Genomic DNA, 23405 nt, shown 5'->3' on the forward strand with positions numbered 1-23405 from the left:
GCCAAAATGACACGTGGGTGCCTGGTATTTTTCACAAACTGCTTGGAAGGCCCAGTCTCCATTGGCAACATCACAACAGGTTCTTCACAATAATCAACAATTATGTTGTTTTGGGTTTGTTTGTTTTTTCAAAATAGGAGGAAAATGTCAATGTGTTTGTATAGGTCTAATAGGTGCAATGCCAGACAATCTCCCCAAAGTATTAAAAGAAATAAGGATAAAAATACACTATAGAAATAGGAGAGCATAGCTTTATATAATTACAACTATTGCAAAGTGTGTATTTTCTTATCCAACTTAATATGTCACATTGAACAGGGGGGCAAGCTTTTTTCTGCTGCTCTAGAGACTAACACAGAAAATGGATACAAATTTCATGAAAGAGATTTCACCTAAACATTAGAAAGAACTTCCTGATGGTAAGAGCTGTTTGACAGTGGAACTTGCTGCCTCAAGGTGTGGTGGAGTCTCCTTCTCTGGAGGTTTTAAAGCAGAGGTTGGATGGCCATCTGTCAAGGGTGCTTTGATTGTGTCATTCCTGCATGGCAGGGAATTGGACTGGGTGGTCTTTGTGGTCTCGTCCACCTCTATGATTCTATGAAAACTAGAAAAGGAAAAACAACCTGGAGTTCATATGTGTGATGTTCCTGATAAGTTGTGTTTCTTGCTTTGTTCAGGGGACTATTATTTGCCATAACTGATTACTTTTAAGTTCAAGAGAAGCAGAAGTGGAGACATGGGACTTTATCATATGAGGCAGGCAAACTGGCATTGAAAGCAGGACCATTACCTTTGGTAATGGTACCTGTCCTGTCGCACAATTCCATGCATATCTTGCTGCCAGTTTGTCTGCTCCCCATGATTAACTTGTCTCCTGCTACTGATGGGCCAAACCTGCCAATCCTAACTTGTGCGATGGGTCTATTCCACTTCTGTGAACTGACGTCAGAGGATGGTCTTCTCCTTCTCAACCAGTCTCCTACACTTCTCTTGTTATTCCTGAGCTGTCATATTTGCCCTTTAAAGAATTAACCATTGCTGAAACTTGAAAACTGCTTTTTTAAAAATAATAATAATAATAATAATACAAATAAAATACAGAGCAGTGGAAGTGCAGGAAGATGGGATCACAAGGGTATGTGGAGGTACAATTGTGGGACTATGGATTGGTGAATTGACATAATTGCTTGAATGGAGAGAGATGTGATAACGAGGGTACTCTTGTCAGTACGTACCCAGTATTGGTGATCACGCGAATGCAATGCAATGCAATGGAATAGTGGCTTTATGCCATAAAGTCCATGCTGAACAGTGCAGTCCAATAAATAAAGGATTGAGTTTTACAACATTAGGAATATCTGGTTTGGATGCAACAGAGAGCACATCTAGATGAGAAGCCAAAAGAATCTGTAGAAGTCTCAGGTTGTATTCTGTACAAACCAATTTTATTTTGGAGTTATGCATAACGTTTTCATCATCCTGAAATATTTTCTGGGCTCCCTGCCTTTCCTGTGACTTTTAATACCTACTCATTAGGTTGGTTTAAATTAACCCAGTGCTTTCTGAAATTAAATGTACCTCTCCTTGCCTTTGTATTTGTAGTCTCACAGAAGAAGTAAAGATGGCTGCCAGTAGTAAAGAGTTTTCCTTTCCAGGACTTGAATTTAACTGAGATCAAATGGGGGAATGAAGAATATTAGCACTAAAATAATATGATTATAGTGCTTAAGTAGTGTGATATCACAAAAGCACTTTAGCACTTTGTCTATAACATCTAAATAATAATTTATTAATATGTTTGTGAAATATTGCGCGACACTGGATATGATATGTGATCAGTGGAAGGGAAGGGAAGAACGGAAGGCAAATTGGTGTATTTTAAGAAAGATATTGGATGCAACTTCTGAATAGGCAGGTACAATCAAAACAAAAGATATCTATCATACATCTATCTACCTGCTTATTTCTTGTTTATATCTTGCCTTTCATTGAATAATGATACTCAAGAATCTAATTCCATTGACTGTAAGTGTACTTTGGATAGCAAAGCATTGAACATTTTGATCCTTTGGAAAGGAAGTATACTTTGGAGAGATACTTTGTAAAATAAACTTCTGAAGTAAAATTTAGCATTATACATTGTGTATTATTCTATTGCATTAAGCGATCATTGGCATCCTTATCTTGCATGCTACAAATTACACCAAATTTATGAAAGTCTATTACTGGCTAAAGCAAAATGACAAAGCTGTGATTTAAATTTAGACTGGGAAAATTGTAGTAATGTGATTGTGAATATATGTAACGAGTGTAATAAATGTTGTTGATGTTATTCTGCTCGTGCCACATACTGCATATGTTGTAACATTGGTACTCATGCCAGGTTGCCTTGAGATTTATGAAGAAGACAAGCTAATGAGGCTTATAACATTGAGAGGATAATAAAATCTATCAGCTGAGGAAGTAAAAAATGTCTCACATCAGAAAGGGAGGTTTTTACTTCCATGAATTAGTAAGAATCTTATTGCCTGCAATATGGAGTCAACATTGAATTTGGTGCTTGCAGTTCCAAAACAAAAATAGGAGAGAACAAATGACAAACCTGAAAGTAGTACTAGGCCATCTATGGAATGTATTTTAAGATTAATATTTTTGTAGTATCTTGATGGATACTTATATACTCATTTAATTTTTTGTTATTGTTGGAACTACCTTACCTCATTTAATAAAACCTTTAACAAAGAAAATTATTTCTCCAATGGCTTTTCACAGGAGTTCAGTCTAGTTTCAGACTTTTTTCTTGTATTTTGTCTAGTATGAAGTTTTATAGAATCATAGAGTTGGAAGAGACCACAAAGCCATGATCGGTCCAATCTTCTGCCATTCAGGAACACACAGAGCAAAGCAGTCCCAACAGATGGCCCAACAGAGTATATCAAATAGATAATTTGGAGGTTATAGATGGCCCAACAGAGTATATCAAATAGATAATTTGGAGGTTATAGTGATTCACTACTCCATTAGAACATCAATGTAGTTTCCAGGAATATTATCACACTGTTGTTGCTCTCAAGGTATTGTCGCATTACAGAGTAATTGAAAGTATGTTTTTCCCCCCACACCGGAAATAATCCCTTAATGACTTGCTTTCCCCACAACAATTCAGTAATTAATTCTGGTGTGGATATCTCATAGCACTTTCTTTCATGAATGATCCATTAGCGAGTGTGATGTCAGTGTGGCCAAGTTATCACTCTCTCAAGGATTCCCAAAGAAATCTCTAGCAGAACAGCCCTATTCTCCTTCTGATGCTCTAGCAGGGAAGATGACTTTGCTAGGATGTTTAAATTCCTTTTGGTTTTTGGAGTTCTGATTTTATTCTTGTTTACTGTTGTATTGTCATAATGTTATAGCGCATCCTACCATTGCATAGTTTTATAGTTTTATAGCTGTTACAATGCTATTACTGTCACATTTTTTTAGAAAATAGACAAACAATCACAAAGCGAAGGTGTGGGAAGAACACTATTGATATTGACAAAATGTGTACATACAATGGTTTTAAAGTGAAAATGCAGCAAGTGAGCATCAACAAGTACTATGACAACATTGGCTAAAACAGATTTCAAATTCAATAATGAGGTATGGGAAACTAGTATGCTGAAGCCCTAAGACTTCATATTATGTTTCCCAAAATTGTTGGAATGAGCATGCATTTCTTCAGACCCTGGATCCATCCCAACATTATCAGCCTATTTAAGCATTGCCCTTTATTTGCAAGGAAGGTAATTTACCTGTTGCCATAGTGCTCATTGCAAACCAATTTCCCATATTTGTGTCAGTTAATCTCCCATTACTAATCTATTGAGTGCCAAAAGCATGCATTCAGTACAAGAAGATATTGCTGTGATAAGGTTTCTGATATATTCTGTAGCTAAAGGACAAAAAGCCTCTATTTAGGGAAGGGGTGGTTATCTTGTTCCAACTGTAACAACAGCCTCTGACTTCAGGAACTCCAATAGCCATATTTATCATCACAAGGGGCCTTTTCTTTTAATGCTTCTCTAAATCATATATTCGTTGGAAGAGATCATAATGGCCATCCAGTCTGCCCCCTGCCATGCAGGAACACGCAATTAAAGTACCCATGAGGGATTACCATCCAGCCTCTGCTTAAAAACCTCCAGTGAAGGAGACTCCACCACTCTCCAAGGTGGCACATTCCATAGTTGAATGGCTTTTATCCATGTTGCCAAAATCAGATGACTGTTTAAGAAGCCGTGTGGATCCATCGCCCAGCACGCTGTGCTACTTTGACAGGCAGAAGAAACATAAATTGGGTTTGAAGGCAATAACAGAGGGTTAATTTACTCTCAAGCCTGAAAGGATGTCTGTCTCTGCTCAAAAGGAATCGGACATAAATAAGCAATACAGTGCAATACATTTTATCCCCTCTGACAGCTATTGAAAAGACCTGTTCCTTCCTCTGATTTGCCCAGGAATTATCCATCTGGGATCTGGGCTTTCATTGGCTGGAAACTCCCTGTGATGTTAGAGGTGGACATTATTCATGATGGACAAATAAAGAGCTGTTATTTGTCCATTTGAAGCTGGAGCTGTTCGGTGTGCTACCCAGGCTAGGGCTTAATCATATAGTTTGAGGCAATACAAATAGTCTGTGATAGGCTTAAGCTGATATACAGAAGAGTCAGTTGTGGAGGCAATGGGAAATATAGACATGCAAATATAGACAACTCACAGAAAAGCATACAGAACAATACAAATCCTATTGAGGTGCAGTTCATATCTGATCATATCTGATATTTCTGAAATTTAGATACCCCGACCCAGACCCTGGTCCTATTTGCATCTTAAAGGGATCTTTTCCTGTTTGATTTGCCTTCCTGAGGGGATTCCCTCCCAGCAGGACATTGGGCCAGTTTCCCAGGTGTATAAATGGCAACAGTTTCACAAGCCCATATGCTATATGGTTTTTAATTCCTTTGGCCCCGGGACATGTCTGTGGCTGTTCCCTGCCAGCACACCACAAATCCCCATTACATACATATATGAGTTTCTGTTAGGATGAAACTCTTCAGGAGAGGGGATTTGGGCTTGGCAATTAATTAGATTAATCTTTTAGGAGTTTTCATGCTCCAGACAGTTGTGGAGATGAACCATTGTGCAAGATCGGACCACTGAATCTTCACAGCTGCAGGATTTATTTTAATTGTTATATTAATTATACACACAGAGATGAAATCATGCTTTAATTGATTCTTTTGGGAGCAGGGTTGCTTTTTCACCAACACAGTCAGGAAGTTCTTCCTAATGGAATCTGTTTTCATGAAGTTTGAATCCACTGCTTTGTGTTCTTGTCTCTGGAGCAGCAGAAATCAAGTTTCCTCCATCTTCAACATGAAAACCTTTCAGATATTTCAGCATAACTATCGTGTCACCTCTTGACCTTCTCGTTTTCATTTTACTCATACTCAACTCCCTAAACTGTTCCTCATAGGGTATAATTTCCACAACTGTTGTAGTGTTTGCAGCATAGGGACAGTAAAGGGGAGCTGAGAAAGACAGACTTTCAGTGTTGTGTTGGAGCATCATGACTGCAGTAAACAACACAGCAAACTTGACCAGGGAAACAATGGGATTCTATTCTAGATGATCCTGCTGAAACTGTGCTTACATCCAATAGGCAAGGTAAACAGCTGCCTCCAGCTGCACTTACTGTGCACATATGAAGATCAAAACAGAGATAAAAGGGGAATGTTGATTAACCTGTTTCACCAGCTACCTTGGCATGTCAAAATATCTTGGCATAAATCTACCCAGGCGAAGCAGGTGAGTATAGCACTGAATGAGAGATGTCTTAAACTTACACCTATTGCTGCCAATAGCGAGAGAAATAAGGTTGAACACTGTGAAAGCCACCCACTCTATGGCTATCAGCATCCACACCAGGGCCGGCCCCACTAATGAGGCACCTGACGCCGCCGCCTCGGGCGCAGGCCCGGGGGGGCGCCGTCAGGCTGGGCGGGAGGCGGGGCACCGCCCTGACGGTGCCCCGCCTCCCGCCCAGTGCGCCCTGGCCCGTCTGGCCTGCTAGAAAAGGCCAGACGGGCGAGCGGGAGTAGCGTGGGAGGCGGGGCCAGCTCTGACGCCGCTCCCCCCCCCGCCCAGCGTGCCTTGGCCCTGCCTCCCACGCAGCGTGGGAGGCGGGGCCAAGGCACGCTGGGCGGGGGGGGGAGCGGCGTCAGAGCTGGCCCCGCCTCCCACGCTACCCCCGCTCGCCCGTCTGGCCTTTTCTAGCAGGCCAGAGTTCAGCGGAGGTCCCTCCAGGCCGCAATCGCGGCCTGGAGGAACCTCCGCTGAACTCTGGCCTGCTAGAAATGGCCAGACGGGCGAGCGGGGGTAGCGTGGGAGGCGGGGCCAGCTCTGGCCCCGCCCCCCGCCCAGCGTGCCCTGGCCCCGCCTCCCACGCTGCGTGGGAGGCGGGGCCAGGGCACGCGGGGCGGGGCCAACTCTGGCCCCGCCCCCCTCACTATTCGCCCTGGCCCCGCCTCCCACGCAGCGTGGGAGGCGGGGCCAGGGCACGCTGGGCGGGGCCAGGGCGCCGGTGGCGGGGGCGCTTTTCAGCACCCCCGCTTCACATCAAAAAATATCTCCGGCCGGCCCTGATCCACACAGTAGACTTAAATCAAAGGAAAGTTTTATGAGAACCACCACCTCTCTGAATGTTCCTCCAGCAACAGCAAGAATATCCCTGTGGGCAGCAAAATCAGGCAATTCCAACTGGATGGCCCCCTATGAGAGTCTTCCTCCAGGAGCAAACCAAGAATGGGAAATTTTGAAGTCCCTGTACAGACGCTGAAGTGGAGTTGGTAGATCAAAAGACAACCTGGCAAAATGGCACTACCTAGAAGAATCCTCCAATTTGTGAGATTGTGGAGCAGACCAAACAATTCAGCATTGTATGCTTGCTTGCCTACAATGCCCTGCCTAATGCACAGAGGAAGAGCTGCTTAAAGCTACAAACAATGCAGTTGCTGTGGCCAGTTTTTGGTCTAAAACTATTTAGCTGCTTGTGATTCCTTTATTTTATCAGTTTTAAACTTATTTATTATGCAGTGCTTTTGACACCAAATAGAGAAATGTCAAAAAAACATACGTCTATACATTTTGCCACCATAATGGAAATCACAGGAAAGGTGGAGGCTGTTGAAAGAAAATAAACCATCCTGGAATACCTTTTGGGAGAAGCTTTCAAGTGGTCTCTGAAAGATTCAAAATGTTTTCATTTTCTTATGTAAGCTTATTTGATTTATTTGTTTAATTTTGCATGAGTTTTGAATAAAAGGTTTGCTGAAACATGTTGAACTGCTCTTATTTTTTGTGTGTCATGTAGTATCTATCCCTGTTCTTTCTATATGATTTCTAACGCTAGTACTAAAGGTTTCTGTAAAAGGCGTAAAACCCAGGGACACATCTACTTCATTAAGTATATCTGTATACATTGCCACTACTGCTGCTGCTGTTGTTATTGTCTGCCTTCAGATCATTTCCAGCACAGCCAACACAGCTACCCTTGAATATTTTATGTTAGAATCTGTATCGTTGCCCCGCATATTATAAAAGAGATTGGAAAAGGCCGTCTGGCTACACAGTTCTTTTGTTTGCTTACTATTGGGTTTATAATTGCAAATACATCATGCTGAAGTGTCAGCAACTGAAGCAGAGAGATAGTGTTTCTAAAGCATGCAGTTCATTAATACAGTAGAGTCTCACTTATCCAAGCTTCACTTCTCCAAGGTTCTGTATTATCCAAGGCAGTCTGCCTTTTAGTAGTCATTGTTTTTGAAGTAAATGTTGCAATGTTTTGATGCTAAATTCATAAATACAGTAATCACTACATAACATTACTGTGTATTGAACTGCTTTTTCTGTCAATTTCTTGTAAAACATGATGTTTTGGTGCTTAATTTGTAAAATCGTAATGCAATTTTATGTTTAATTGGCTTTTTTCTTAATCCCTCCTTATTATCCAAGATTTTCGCTTATCCAGTGTTCTGCTGGCCCGTTTATCTTGGATAAGTGGGACTCTACTGTACATTGTTTGAATGAGGATTTCAACCACAGGAGGCTGTGCAGCCATTTTTACCATTTGTAGCCAGGATCCCTGCTGCCTTGTCACCAAATTCACAGTGATGGAGAAATTACTTTAGAATTATGCAAACAAACAATACATAGGGGTAAAAACCAGGATACTTTAGGTAAAGGTAAAGATTTTTCCTGTCCGAGTGTGGGGATTGGTGCTCATCTCCATTTCTAAGCCGAAGATACATTACTTTCCTTGAAAAACTCATGTTTAAAAGTATCAACCCCCAGAGTAGCAACTTCTCTCTCTCCTCCTCCCCCCAGTATTTCCACCTGTAATATGGGTATCATAAAACTGACCTGACATACAAACTTCTTAAAAGGGCTCCTGTTAGACCCTCTACAAAATATGATGCATCATTATACTCATTTTTAATTGAACTTGGAATTGTAAAGCATTTTTTTCCAACACGAACAGATGGCCTAGATCAGTTTTAAATGTAGAAACACACAACCACCACAGATCTGAGTTTATAGCTCTGCACATTTGGCAGAACATTTTTCCGATGAGTGCTTACAAGCAAATAATGCAGGGACTTATGGGGCTCTTGAATCAATTGCAAGCAGATGGGTACAAAGAAGGCCTTTTCTCTCCCCGCCTCCCCATCAGATTAGATTAGAACCTCAGTTACCTATGGCATGTTTTGATGAAAATCATAAGCTCACTCCAGTTGATATTCTATATGCTTTAAATGATGGTTGCTGTAGGAGAGACAGAAAGATCTACAAAATCAGGGATGTAAATCATAGAAGTGTTTTGCTTACAGCAGGCTTGGAATTTGTTTTGCACTTTATATCAGGCAGCAGGACTTGTTTAATGTGGCTTCACACAGTCTTTTTTCATTTACATTTGCTTCTGGCTTAACGTATTGAGCTACTTGATTTATGTTTGTTATTCTGGTTACAGAAACTCCTCAGGCAGCCAGGCTGCACCCCTCTCACTGCATTGCACCTAGGCACATATATGCATACACATTCACACACAGAGTTTATTCTCATCATCACTTTCAGACAGTGTTAAAATGGTGGAGTCCCTTGGCCACTGGTGTTAAAGATATTTCACTTTTGAGATATGTATGATGTTTTCAGCCAGCTCTTTCAATGCACCCTAGCTTTTTCGCAAGAAAATGGGGTGGGGAGAGGAGGTTATGTAAAAGTGGCATGTATAAAACCAAAACATGGAGAAGTTACTTTCCAAGTTGCCTATGAGGTTTGACAACATTATCATAGGGTTTTCTTGGCAGGATTTAGTGTAGGTTTGTGATTACCCTGTGAGAGATTCCTGTGATTGAACAAAGATCCAAACCCTGATTTCCTAGAGTCCTAGGGTACATCTTGATAGGGATGAAATAGGGATGCTGATCCGGAGTAGGGTACGTTGTTTCATGTACAAATGTATCAAAATATTGTATAAAATTATATTCAGGTTATGTGCAGAAGGTGAATATGAAACCTCAATGAATTTGTATTTAGACTTGAATCTCACATCCAAAAATACTCATTATGTGCATGCAGTACATATAAATACAAATGATTCAAAATCCAAAAGGATCAAAAATCCAAAACGCTTTTGGCTCCTTCTGGGTAAGGGATTCTCAGTGTAGTATAAGCTACTGCTAGAAGACAATCCTTCTATTTTCCAGTGCAAGCTGTATTTATTGCATTCCTCATTGCAGACACTGCTTCAACTCAACACAAAGGTCAGAGTTCTCTCAGTCCTTCTTCACTATTCTCTCAATGCCAATGCTGCTAGAAAATAGTACAGCTAGACAGCAGACAAAGAGGAAAGGGAGCCTGAACATGAATTAAAAGCCCTTACAAAAATATTTCACTGTTAGAGGTTTTGTTAACTGTGGTCTGCAGGTATCCACAAAGGGTTATTTGAGAGAAAGAAAATCGAGCAGGAGAAAAAACAAAGTTTTAACTTGGAAGTAAATACAAATGATAAGACAAGCTTTTAAAGAGGGGTTTTAAGAGCAAGTCAGAGGGTGCTATGATTTTTAGCATTGGATATGTTTTAATGGATTTTTACGGTGAATTTTAATATGTTATGTTTAATTTAGAGCCCCCGGTGGTGCAGCGGATTAAACCACTAAGCTGCTGAACTTTCTGACCAAAAGGTTAGCGGTTCGAATCTGGGGAGCCGGATGAGCTGTTAGCCCCAGCTTCTGCAAACCTAGCAGTTCGAAAACATGGAAATGTGATTAGATCAATAGGTACCGCTCCGGCAGGAAGGTAACGGTGCTCCATGCAGTCATGCTGGCCATATGACCTTGGAGGTGTCTATGGACAACGGCGGCTCTTTGGCTTAGAAATGGAGATGAGCACCAACCTCCAGAGTCAGACACGATTAGACTTAATGTCAGGGGAAAACCTTTACCTTTACTAAATATATTTCTATATTTTAAATTATGTGGTCTTATTTTTAATTGTATGCCGCTTTGAGTGTCTTTCAGGAGAGATAAAACAGGATATAAATAAACATAATAATAATAATAATAATAATAATAATAATAATAATAATAATAATAATCATCATCATTATAATCATCATCATCATCATCAAGAAACATTCTTTTGGCAGTACATTCCACAACTGCAGAGTTCATCACTGTGAAGACTGTCTCTGCAGCAAAAGCAGTGCTTAGAAATGTCACCTTTTTTAGCCTGATTATGCCAAACCAGGATGGCCAATGCAATAGTGGATTCAGGGAACTGTTGTCTAGTAGTAGTAGTAGTAGTAGTAGTAGTCGCCATTGTCATCATAGACCCCGGTGGCTCAATGGGTTAAACCCTTGTGCTGGCAGAACTGCTGACTTGAAGATTGGGTTGCTGACCTGAAGGTTGCCGGTTCGAATCCAACCCGGGTAGAATGCGGATGAGTTTCCTCTGCCAGCTCCAACTCCCCATACAGGGACATGAGAGAAGCCTCCCACAAGGATGGTAAAACATCAAACATCCGGGCATTCCCTCAACAACGTTCTTGCAGACAGCCATTCTCTCATGCCAGAAGCGACTTGCAGTTTCTCAAGTCATTCCTGAAACAAAAATAGTCATATGTATATCCCACTTTTTCTCTCCCAAAGGATTCAAGGCAGCTACTACTAAAATTATAACAATGTCACAGTTAAAACCTGAAGCAAATAACATTAAGATATAATTAAATATAGGAATATTAAAATACATAATTAAAAACCATTAAAACCTATTAAAACCATGTAAAATACAGTACCCTTGGGCTCAATCTTAGAAAACGTTAAAAGTTACTAACCCAAGACTTTGTAGGAGCCATCCAAAAAAAAATGTAAAATGTGCATACAAACCTCCAAATCATGTTCTGAGTAACTGTGGTTTATGCTTAATCTTTCATGCTTATGACATCACAAGGTCTCACTTCCTATGTTGTCACTGGAACCGTCCCTTAAGAAATTGCCACAGCCTGTGACATCATCAGGGGGCATCTTCAGACTTAAAGATTTGGCCCTGAAATTCTCCTGACTTGAAAACCCTAGCCATATATGATATGTTATTACTATGAAGGTATTCTAAGGATTTCCAATGGTTTGCATGATAAAAGAGATGTTGAAAATTGCCTCACTGACCACAGGAACATAAAAAAAGAAGTAGTTTTGCACCGCCTCCTGGAAGGAGATAATAATTTTCAGAGGCTGTGACCTACAAAAGCTGCCCTTTCATTGGAAGTGCCACTTAATTGTCTTAAGTTTTTGGCAGTGATTAATGTGAAGATTGCATCTTCAATACAGCACAGGCAGGAGTGATTGAGTGGAACTCCATAGGAAGCAATTGAGTGGACGATAATAGGATGGAACAGATAACACAAAAAGCACTGCCAAAGAATGAGAGTAGCAAGGTTAATTAATTTATTAAAAGAGGCATCATTATGATACATTGATTTGTCCAGGGAAAGTTCAATCAGTGGTTCAAGAGATTAACTGGATAAGCTACATTTCAATTAAACTCAGTTCAGACTTCACTTTTCTATAAATTGCTGCAGGTTTGGATAAAATTAGAGGAAAAATACAACAGAAGATAATTTACATTTAGGGCAATGCAAGGAAAAATGTGAATAGATGCATTCGGAATAAGAATGCAAGCAGTAAATATGGTCAATTTGGAGAAAAATATCTGAACTCTAACAGTATATTTAGTCCATTGGAGGAAGAAAATGAACCCTAACTCTACCAGAACAACCTTGTTAGAGTGAACTAAAATGTCACATCATATTAGACATGTTACTACTCTCATGGAACTGCTTATAAAGCAGCCCCAAAATTGTGGAGAAAAGACATTGCTCAAAAAGTGGACAGAATACAATTGGGATTTTCCTAAACATTACATTATGAATTTGTATATTATGTGTTATGCATCTCCACACTATGCAAAAACTAATTTATCTATGGATTTGATGTTCACAGTTTCACTTACCCATGATCCAAATAATATCCCTCCCCTGGAAATGTTTGTGAGTCTCTCCAGGTCCTCCAGTGCCATTCTATCATATATTTCCAGACCAAGTATAGTCAAAACATAGAGTTCACTGTTATCCATGATTTCCAGATATCCATGGGGGTGCTTGTGCCTTGGAACATGTCCCCCGTGGATATGATACTGTTCCCATCATATGGAATCTTAGGCAGTTCATTTAAAATTTCTAACCACAGAGCTCTCAAATCTTACCAAACTAGCTTATAACCCTATGATGTGCATTTCTTGGCAAGATTTATTCGGAGGAGGTTTGCCATTGCATTTCTTTTGAGTTGAGAGATGGAGTGACTTGTCCAAGGTCACACAGTATATTTCCATGGCTGAGCAGATATTCAAACCCTGGTTGCTCAGATTCCTTGTCCAATACTTAAATCAATACACTATGTAATGCATTTGTATAAATAGATGCACATTTAACAAACTTTATAATAATTTAAATACAAATCCAATATATCTCACCTTAGTGAGGAAAACCATGACCAGGTGACATACCACATACAGCAGCTGTTGATGGTCAGGTTTAAGACCTCTATTCTCCTATATTTGACCACCTTGTTTTTAAACTAGATTTGGAATGGGCTATGCGATGAAATAGAGCATCCTTTCAGAGAACTACCCTTGATAAGGTTGGATACATGATCTCATGAAAACTTCCAGATTTCATCATTTTAAAAGTATTACTTTTTCCATTTCTTTCACTTGATCTTTGCCTTACAAAGGATGCTCAAGTCCTAATTTTCCTCCAAGGTAGATCAGAGGAAATAAAAAAGATCAGAGGATTGGCCATTGCATCCTACTGTAGACTGGAGGCTTCTCCCAGGGGTCAAGAGTCCCAGTAAATGTTGAGTTATCTATTTCTTGATTGAGTGGTTGTTCCTGCTCCTTCATCCAGTCATGGTATAAATGTACTGGCATTAGTCCCATCTTCTTTGTCTGGCTTGAGATATATTGGTTAATTGTGCTGTTTATGTATGTGTAGCTTCAAGTCTCTTGAAACTCCATGAATTTCACAGAGTTTCTTTAGCAAAGGAATACTCAGAAGCAGTGTTGCCAGTTCCTTTATCTGAAGTTTTTCCTACAGTATCTGGTATTTGTTGGTGTTTCCCATCCAGTTCATAACCAGGCTTGATCCTGCTTAGCTTCCAATATCAAATGGGATTTGGTGCCTTTCTGGACTACAACTACATAAGCAAAAGAACAATGTTATGCATACGTATTCAGTATGCTGATTGGGTTAATTCTCAAGTATATGTTTAAGATTGCATCCTCTCTATTACATGTTTTACTATTATTCTGTTTTTAAAACTGTTGCAAATCACAGAAATTTGGAGAGGGGTCTTAACAGCCTAAATAACATGGTTACTACTACTTTATGTTTGATCCAGTCTCAAGGAAGAGATTATACTGTCAGCCATTGTAGTTGGCATTTGGTGAAAGGGCAAGATTCTCTCTGAAGCTTAGAAGAAGAAATATATACTGATTGACTAGAAATGCTTGCAATTGAAGGCTCAAACATTCTTTGTATGTGTGTTGCTTTCTCAGTATTGATTCAGCTATTAACTACTTTTCTCCCAAAGAGATTGCTATTGCAATGCTAAAGGCTTTGTCTCATCCAATTCCATCTATTCACATATATTTGAAAACAAAGTTCTTTTTTGTGTACAACAGCTAATGCCCCAGAGAGCGACTGGTTTTCTTAGAGAGCCATTTTGACAAGAAACCTGTCAGTAGCCATTAAAGACATTATTTATCCTTCTGCCCAAACTTTGGCTTCTGCCTTCCCACAACGCCACAGATATCAATCTTATTTTAAAAAATTGTATTCAATGAAGCCATTTGTGTGGATTTTTCCCTCAATGTAAAATCTAAATTGGGCCAACAGTAATTTTTCTTTAGGTACAGAAAATATTAGGAAATTCCTGGTGTCACCATAAGTCAATGCGCAACTTGAAAACATGCACCTGGACTGTGGTGCAGGCTGTTGAGCAGCCAGCTGCAGCCAGCTGCAACAAATCACTCTGACCAAAAGGTCATGAGTTCGAGGCCAGCTCGGAGCCCCACGTTTGTCTTTGTCTTTGTTCTATGTTAAGGCATTGAATGTTTGCCTGATATGTGTAATGTGATCCACCCTGAGTCCCCTTCAGGGTGAGAAGGGCGGAATATAAATACTGTAAATAAATAAATAAAATACATGAAAAGAGAAGAGAGAGGGGAGGGGAAAGAAACATACGTTATTCAGTTTTGTTATAAATGAAAATAATGCATTTAATAAAATATAGCTTCAATATCCTTTATCCAAAATGGACCAGAAGTGGGTTGGATTTGAGATTTTTTGAGGGATTTTGACATTCCTCCATACACATACCTAGGTACTACCTGCTGATAGAGATGAGTCCCAAGCCTACATTTTTGTGTATTTCATACCTTATACACATAGCCTGAAGGTAATTTGATGAAGAATATTTTAATATTGTGCTCACTAAATTATCAGAAACCAAAGGTGTCACTATTTCAGTCACCCATATGAAAGAGTTTGGAATTTCAGTATTTTGGATTTCTGACCTTCCCCCATGGATTCTAATGGCAATACAAGAAGCCTCCCATGCTGCTGTGGTGGTGGTATGTGCCAGCTCTGCCCTCCTCACCCATGGAGCTGCACCAGCATCATCTGATGGGAGCCAGTGGGCTCTGTGGGCGACCTGGGCTAAACTGGCACATGCCGTCAATTTTAGCCCCGTTTGAAGAGGTTGTTATTTACTATGAATATGGGCGATTGATTACCTACTATAGCTTCTCTGCCATCACCCCCAAAGGCCAATTGACAGCCTATTTTGTTGCTTGTTTGATAAAAAGTGTGTAACAGGCAGGAAAGAACTTTTCATAAAAGTTGGTTATTTCTTTTTCCTGCATAGGGGTAAGCATTAGGAATGAACTTTGCCTAACAAGTAAGACATTGGTGGGCCATATAATACTAAATGTAATGATTTGTGAAACTTGCTTTAATTTTACTTTCAACCAATGGTATAAAAGCATGAAATCTCTGCTAAAGAGTAATAGTGTAGAAGTAACCTATGTCAGACTGATTGTCTGAATGTATCCTGTTTCCTTGGAGTAGAATAGTCAACTCCACTGAAAAAGAAGAAACAGAAAAGTGGGATTCCACTCCCCCAGAAAGCCTTTGTGTCAGAATTCACCCAGTACTTAATTTTGTAAATAGAAACAGAATGTTCACAAGTCTCCCAGCAATGAGCTCTATTATAAAAAAGATTTTACTCTTCCTTAATGAAGGCTTCCAGTCGCCCCAATCCTTGCTTTTACTTTAACCTTAAAATATTTTCAGTATTGCAGGCTGCCTGTTTTATTATAAGCACCAAAACATTGCTGAAAATGCCCTTCGATCCTTTTTTGTTGGCTCTTTACGCATTGACATTAACAGTTTTAATTTTTCTCTAACATTTTGTTGTGCTAAGTTTTGGCAGTGCTTGGGATCGTGGGTGGAACTTAAATATCACCGTTCTACTCTCTCCCCGTAGCGGCTGACATAACTAGTAGTACTTATTTGTCATGCGATATGTGAATACCATATGGTTCCATCTCATTCCTTCTCTGATGAATTGCAGAAGCTCGAGTGTAGCGTAAGTTTGGTAATTACAGAGGGGGGGAAATAGTCTTGGTTTTATCCAGACTTGTTTTCTGACCCTTCTATGGTCATTTTGGTGGGTTTCCAAGTTCTGATTTCACTTGCCCAATCTAAGATTTAATACTGGTATACCATACAGCACTCTTTAAAAAAGTTATTATGGCTGCAATCCAAAATACATTTGTTATGGGAATAAATTTTATTTCATTGAGTGGTATTGTATCACATAAGATTTGCACAATAAGAATACTTATTCCAAATGCTAGAAATGAGAACGTTTGCAAAAAAAAAAAAAAAAGGTCATGGCAATAGAATGGCCAAATGAACCCAACAGAAGTCTATTGTAATGCAGACATCAAGACATACTTTCAGTTGCAGATCTGCTATTCTAACATATCCCAGGGGACATCACAGTCCTGGGGAGGCAAGTGTGCAGTCTTCCAGTTGTTCTTGAACTACAAATCCCATCATCATAGCCAATGGTGAGGAATGCTGGAAGTTGCAGTCCAACTTTTGGAGGACCACACAGTTCCAGTCCTTCTCTACACACTAATCTGAGACTAATATTCAGAGAAAATTCACTTTTAGATGGATTTGCATTTTTAAGTTAGTATTATCATTTAAGAATAGGACACAGATGTTTATTTATTTATTCAGACAGTGTGCTATTTATGGCTTTCCCATTTTCCTAGAAGCTGGTCTTCTCTTTATGTCATTTTTTTCATTGTGAATATGAAAAAGCATCCATTTTCACCTGCCTTTTACAGCATATCATTGCTTGTAGCAAACCTGGCAGTTAGAATGTAATAATAATAACAAAACTTTATTTATATCTCGCCCTATCTCCCCATGGGCACTCAGGGCGGTTACCAACAAACAAAGGCAAACATTCAGTGTCTGAAACAAAGACAATAACCATAAAATTTAAACAAAAATCACTAATAAATTAAGTTACACCAGACATTATATGGCATGAAGTTTAAAATAAGCAGTTAAGCATGTAGTGCTAATTCACTGACAAATACCAAGTTATTCTGATTTATATTTGCTGTTGAAGTCTGAAGTCACATTTTTAACATTCAGCTGGATGCCCTCATGCATTTGAATTGGATCACACACATGCAAAAAGTGCAGTGGGAAGAAAACCATAATTCATGCAAAGTTTGGACAAGTTTTCTTAGCTAATGATACCAAGAATTTTCCAGCATCTTGTCTAGTAGAAATTTTATTTGTTTGTTAATTTAGCACTAACAAATGCACATGTCATTTTACCATAAAATAACCCAAAATAGTAGGTATTGAATATATATAATCTAAAATAAATGTATATACATATTTCAGGGATCATCCTACTTAATGTCCCACCTGGGAGGATACTATAAGGTATCCTATAGTATTAATTCTAGCCAACAAGTCCAGTGAGTCTGCATCAGTTCTACACCAATATCACATCCAATGGCTGAAAAGGGCTTCTCTAACTTATCAGGCATTGACTACATGACTGTATATTAGGGAACCTATTTCAGTGTAAAAAAGGTAAAGGTTTCCCCTGATGTTAAGTCCAGTTGTGACCGACTCTGGGGGTTGGTGCTCATCTCCATTTTTAAGCTGAGGAGCCAGCGTTGTCCATAGACATCTCCAGGTCATGTGGCCGGCATGACTGCATGGAGTGCCGTTACCTTCCCGCTGGAGTGGTACCTATTGATCTACTCACATTTGCATGTTTTTGAACTGCTAGGTTGGCAGGAGCTGGGGCTAACAGCGGGCGCTCATTCCGCTCCCGGCATTTGAACCTGGCACCTTTTGGTCCGCAAGTTCAGCAGCTCAGCGCTTTAATGCACTGTGTCACCAGGGGCCTCTATTTTATTTCAGTGTAGAATTTCTTAATATATGACCTCTGCCAGGATGCATATTGAATTCTACCTACATTTTTCAGCATCCATTCTCGAGATGGGATGTGGGAGTTGTGGGGAATATATTGCTAGTGTGCCATCCAGAGATTTTCTGTTTATCTTTACAAACAGCAGTGAACTATCCCATTCCTCCTCCACATGCTACTTTAACAAGGAAACTTCCCAAGTTAGGACTGCCAGCACTCTGTTTTTGTTGCTCCAGTGCCTAATCCATGGATATGATACTATTTCATTTTTGTACAGCGAAAAGTATTTTGATTTCTATCAATAATGATTTCAGCAAATATGCAGAATAAAGGTAATGTGATTTTCTTTTCTTAGATATTTATAGTGGTGAAAAATTAACATCATGTAGTGGTTTGAATGTTAGATTATGATTCTGGAGACCCGAGTTTGATTCTCCACTTGGCCATGGAAACCCACTGAGTGACCTTGGGTAAGTTATGTTCTCAGCCCCAGAAAACCACATGATAGGGGCACCTTAAAATCACCATAAGTCAAAAATTACTTGAAGGTGCACAACAACACAACAAGTGGATTCTGGGTGGCAACCTAGTATCCAGGGTTGCTGTGAGTTTTTTCTCTGAAGATGCCAGCCACAGATGCAGGTGAAACATTAGGAGATAATGCTGCTGGAACTCGTCCATACAGCCCAAAAAACTCATAGTAACCCAGTGATTTCAGCTATGAAAGCAACACTACCTAGTATCCACTTTACAAACACTTTCCTTTCTGTGTTGAACATCGTTATATGAAATATAGTACATGCCTAGGGCATGCTGCTACGTGAATCTTTATTGCACCTTTTAGGTTTTGTGAACAGCATTGAAACATGACGCTGGAGATCAGGGTTCAAATCACTGCTCTGCCATGAAACCCACTTGGGTAAGTCACACTATCTTAGTCGCAAAGGAAGACAGTGGCAAACTGCTTGAACACATCTTGCAAGAAATCCCTGCCATAGGGTTGCCATAACTTTGAAATTACTTGAATGCACATAACAATGACAGATGTTACTTCGCATAAAACTTTTGCATGCTTCCTGATTCCAAAGAAGACCTTAATAGGTGCTGAAGCACCCAAGTGCAGAGCAAACCAGAGTTTGACGCTACTCTCTTTCACAATACCCAAGTTTTGCTAAGGGTGTATTGATATTATCCTGCAGCTGAGGAATCCTTGTTTCTTCCTTTTGCTGGTCTTCAGAAAGTGCTGGTGAGGCTGGGAATTGCATTTGCATTGCAAATAGCTTGATTTGTTAAGCTTTTGTAGCAAATTAATTTGAGCGCCATGTGGTGTTTGTTTTAATTGTGCAACAGAATAATGAATCTCCTTTGGGGTCCTCTCTGAGAATGAGAATGCATTCATAAGCAAGGCCTGATTACTTCATTTTCAGAGAGCAGCCGTCTACTGGCTGACCTATCTGACATTCATTTTGCAGCAATTTTGGAGGCATACTCCAAACTTTCTGGATATGTTCAGGAACTTAATACTTTTTCTGTAGGTTCCCTTCTACAAACAGAATTTGAATTTAAGGTGGGTGGGCAAGTACAAAGGGGAGAAAAAACAATTTTCACTTTCTCTCTCCTCTTACAGGCTGAGTTTTCATGTTTGCATAGCTTTCAACATTTCACAGATGAAAAACAGGCACCTGTGACCAAACAACATCACAGTGTGGTCTCACCAATTCAGGATTCATGGACTAAGAGTTTCCGGACACTTAAGAAACACATTTTTCAACCACTTTTCAAATATATCAAATATTCCTCTCATCCCTATGTGTCAGACCCATTAGGGTCCAACTTCCTCCTTCAATGGCCAAGCAAGTCCTTCTAGGAAGTTATCAAGCAAGCTTAGTATCCACACATCTCCAGTTGCTGATCCACCAGCATATGCTTCATTTCACACTTCTTCAGAATCCAAATACAGTAGACAGAACAGAATTGACCAAATGATTCAATTTCCCTTTGAGAGTCACCTAAATCCTTTTTCATACATTGACCATATAGAACAGAGATTTTCATATTTTGGTCCTCTAGGCATTTGGGATGTCAGTTTCCAGAATTCCAAAAAACATGGAAGACATAATAGAGGTGTGATGACTGTTACTTCTGAACTCGGTTTCACGAACCTGCATAATCATGCAGAAACGTTTGCCTGAGTAAAGCAGACCACCCCTTTAGGCATCTTCCAAGTGCAGGAAAATTAGGACAGTAGAACTCCTGGTTATGCTTTTGCTGACATCTGTTCTGTGATTGACTGCTACAGTAAGTGAAATATGGGCCCAACCTGCCCTCTTTTCCTTATGTTGCAAAGTGTAGGGGAGAAATAGTGGTGGGGTGTGGGATTAGTTCGAATTAGAGCCAGTCCAGTTGTCCACACTAACTTCAAACTCCAGATCACCCCCTAACGTCTCCCAACACAGGTTAAAACTGGGTTAACTGGCTTTATTCCACATCATGAACTAGAAGGAGTGATTAAAGTCCAATGCAGGTTACAAGGCTAATTTAGACAAGCGGCAAAATGCAAATATAAGCCAATGTATCATCTTCTCCCTTCCCCAAGCTTCAGCATTCCACACAGGAAACCGATGCACAAATAAGGTTGCAGCAAATAACCATCATCAGATCCTGGAATGGTGAATTCTGTACATTAATCATGTACAATGTGATTAAATGTTCTCACTCTTATTTATTTAGCATTTGTTTTCAAAAGGAGTTATCTCCTGGTTGTTTTTATCTTCCCAGAAAATATCCAGATGCAAATGAAAGAACTGCAAATATAAATGGATTATTCTGTTCAGATAAATGGGCTGCAGTAAAAATGTTCAAACCACGTCTGGCTACTCCCATTCCTATATCTATGGATGTCTTGGACTATGCCTTAAGTAAATACCATAAATTCTCAGCCCATTTTTAGAATAGAAAAAAATGTTTTAGCCATTAATTTTTTTCTCCCTGTAGGCTTTAAACATGTTCACAGAAATTATTTTGCAGTAAGACATTTCTATATAAGGACAATCCAAAATGCCTTATTCCTCTACCCATGGATTTTTTGTTTCATCACAGAGCAAATATACTCTCTTATGGGATTGCTATGAGCCGGAATAATGTGTAAATGACTGCTCTGGACATCCCGCTTAGCTTCAGACTGGTGTTCTCTTACCCATGCAGACATTGCAAAGGAGTTTTGAAAATTGGAAAATATACAGTTGTAGGCACAAGCTCAATCTTGTGATTAGGCAACTCTGCCAAAAAGCCCACACAACACAACAGAACAGAACAAGACAATAAAAAGAGGAACAGATCATTCTTTAGTAAATAAATAGGAGAAATTTTTACTGAAAACACCCCCCCCCCCCCCCCATCTATACAAAGGGTAGGAAGGGCTTAAACTTTCCCAAGCAAGCCCTTCCATTTAAAGCCATGGTATTGGTTCATAAAATATGGAGGGGGTGTTTGATTGTGTCACCCTCCACCTGCAATTTGGATTAATCTGACTGAGGAAACAGTGAAGGATGTGCTATTTCCTTACTGTGGTTTCTCAAATTTTGAGTGTTGTGAACTCTGGGAGCCCACAGAATACATATTCAAAATCTTGATAGCAACAATTAGACCTCCCCAGAACTTCGAAACATTACTTAGAACTTTGGACTAGAACTCTTGTCTAGAATATTCAGGGAATTACAGTCCAAAAAGTAACTTCCCTAAACTCTTCTCAGGCTTTGCTTACTGGTTATAAAGGTCCCAAAGCACTGCTCAGAAATGTCAGACTGGTGATTAAAGGTTTTCCTCTGAAAGAATGAATAATTCCCCATTATTTTTTATTACCAAGGTAAAACATCTTGAGGCACATTTTTCTGAGCTATTGAACATCCATTCCAAGGGTTCTGGTGGTTAACGGTATGACAAACCTAATTCTTATTCTACAGCAGGCTCTTGGTGTGAAAAAAAGAGCAAGAAATCTTCCTCTTGATATAAAATGCACCAAGTTCTATTTCAAAATCTATTCCCTGTTTGTATTTGTCATTAGTCTGGTAGTTTCAAGACTGAACAGGACTGAATCTTAGTTCCTCCAGAAGTCCCTCTCTCCATCTGTCCCATCCAGCAGGCTGACAACATGTTTCATGAAGCTCTAATTAGAGGTAGGTCCATGATTATTTGTTTGCTATCTTTTCATTTCCATTTTTCAGCCATAGAAAAGAAGGAGGTGGCATTGTACTCTAGGACTTTGTGAGATGCAGGATTGTAAGATAGTTCTTATAGCTGTGATCTTAACACAAGTCTAAGGTCTGTTTCACATTGCACCATTATAGAACTTTGATACAATTTGACTAAAAAGTCTGTACTATACGTATAAATTGGTTTTAAAGCATTCCGATTTCAAGATATTTCTTCAACCCAAAAGACCCTGCAGTTTGTTCTTTAGGATGTTTGCTAATAACACCTTTTGTATAAAGCTCTGTTATGGATGGGTTAGATAGATATCCTGTTTCCAGGATGTGCTACTTTTGCATGTTCACATGACTCTGTCCCATCTTGTTTCAATATTAATGAATGATTTGGGGAATATATTGAGATATCTTGGGAAACTATTCTGCTCCAAAATAAATATGGGTTATAAGAAAATCATGTATGTGTTGGGGGGCGGGGTGTTCCTACAAAAATATATTTTTGCACAATGTTCGGCACCTGTTTGGTGCAAAAACACTGTTGGGAGAAATGCAAGAGTTTTTGTGCAAATTACTTTGACTTACACAGAAATTAGTCCCCTTTCAGTTTATTTGCATCCCATCATTTCACTTGCAGATATTGTTCTTGCCACAAGTATATACATTGTCAGAAACAATCTGTACCCTGACGTGGCCTGAATCCAGGAGGGAAAAGGTAAGATCATTTGGATGGCTTTTTGTTTAGCCAAGGTTATTTAAGAAGTAAAACTTTTATTTGGTTATTTAAAACTGGCCAATACAGAAAATTCAGTGGCAAATCAAAACTCAAAAATATCCCCTTTTTATATTTATGTAGGAACTAATTGTTGAAGATAGGATGTGAGAAATTGTTTTTAGGTGAAAAACATTTGCAGTATTTTTTTCCCATTGGAAAAACATTTACTCTGCTTTTACAGAAATTAAACCCACAAATGTGTAGGACTAACTCTGAGTTGAGACAATGCATTCAGTGGTG

The 23405-nt window shown here is 39.4% G+C and overlaps 1 long non-coding RNA gene across 2 annotated transcripts in view; it reads left to right on the forward strand.

The window, feature by feature from the left end:
• The window catches only part of LOC103279605 (uncharacterized), a 100601-nt gene that overhangs the window by 74253 nt on the left and 2943 nt on the right, over positions 1–23405 (forward strand). For both annotated transcript variants that reach the window (XR_010005612.1, XR_010005613.1), the window contains 2 exons: positions 22252–22363; positions 23028–23105. This is a non-coding gene — a long non-coding RNA (uncharacterized LOC103279605). The remainder of the gene's footprint in view (positions 1–22251; positions 22364–23027; positions 23106–23405) is intronic.

This window comes from Anolis carolinensis, chromosome 4 (genome assembly GCF_035594765.1).
Source record: "Anolis carolinensis isolate JA03-04 chromosome 4, rAnoCar3.1.pri, whole genome shotgun sequence".
Classification (NCBI taxonomy): Eukaryota; Metazoa; Chordata; class Lepidosauria; order Squamata; family Dactyloidae; genus Anolis; species Anolis carolinensis.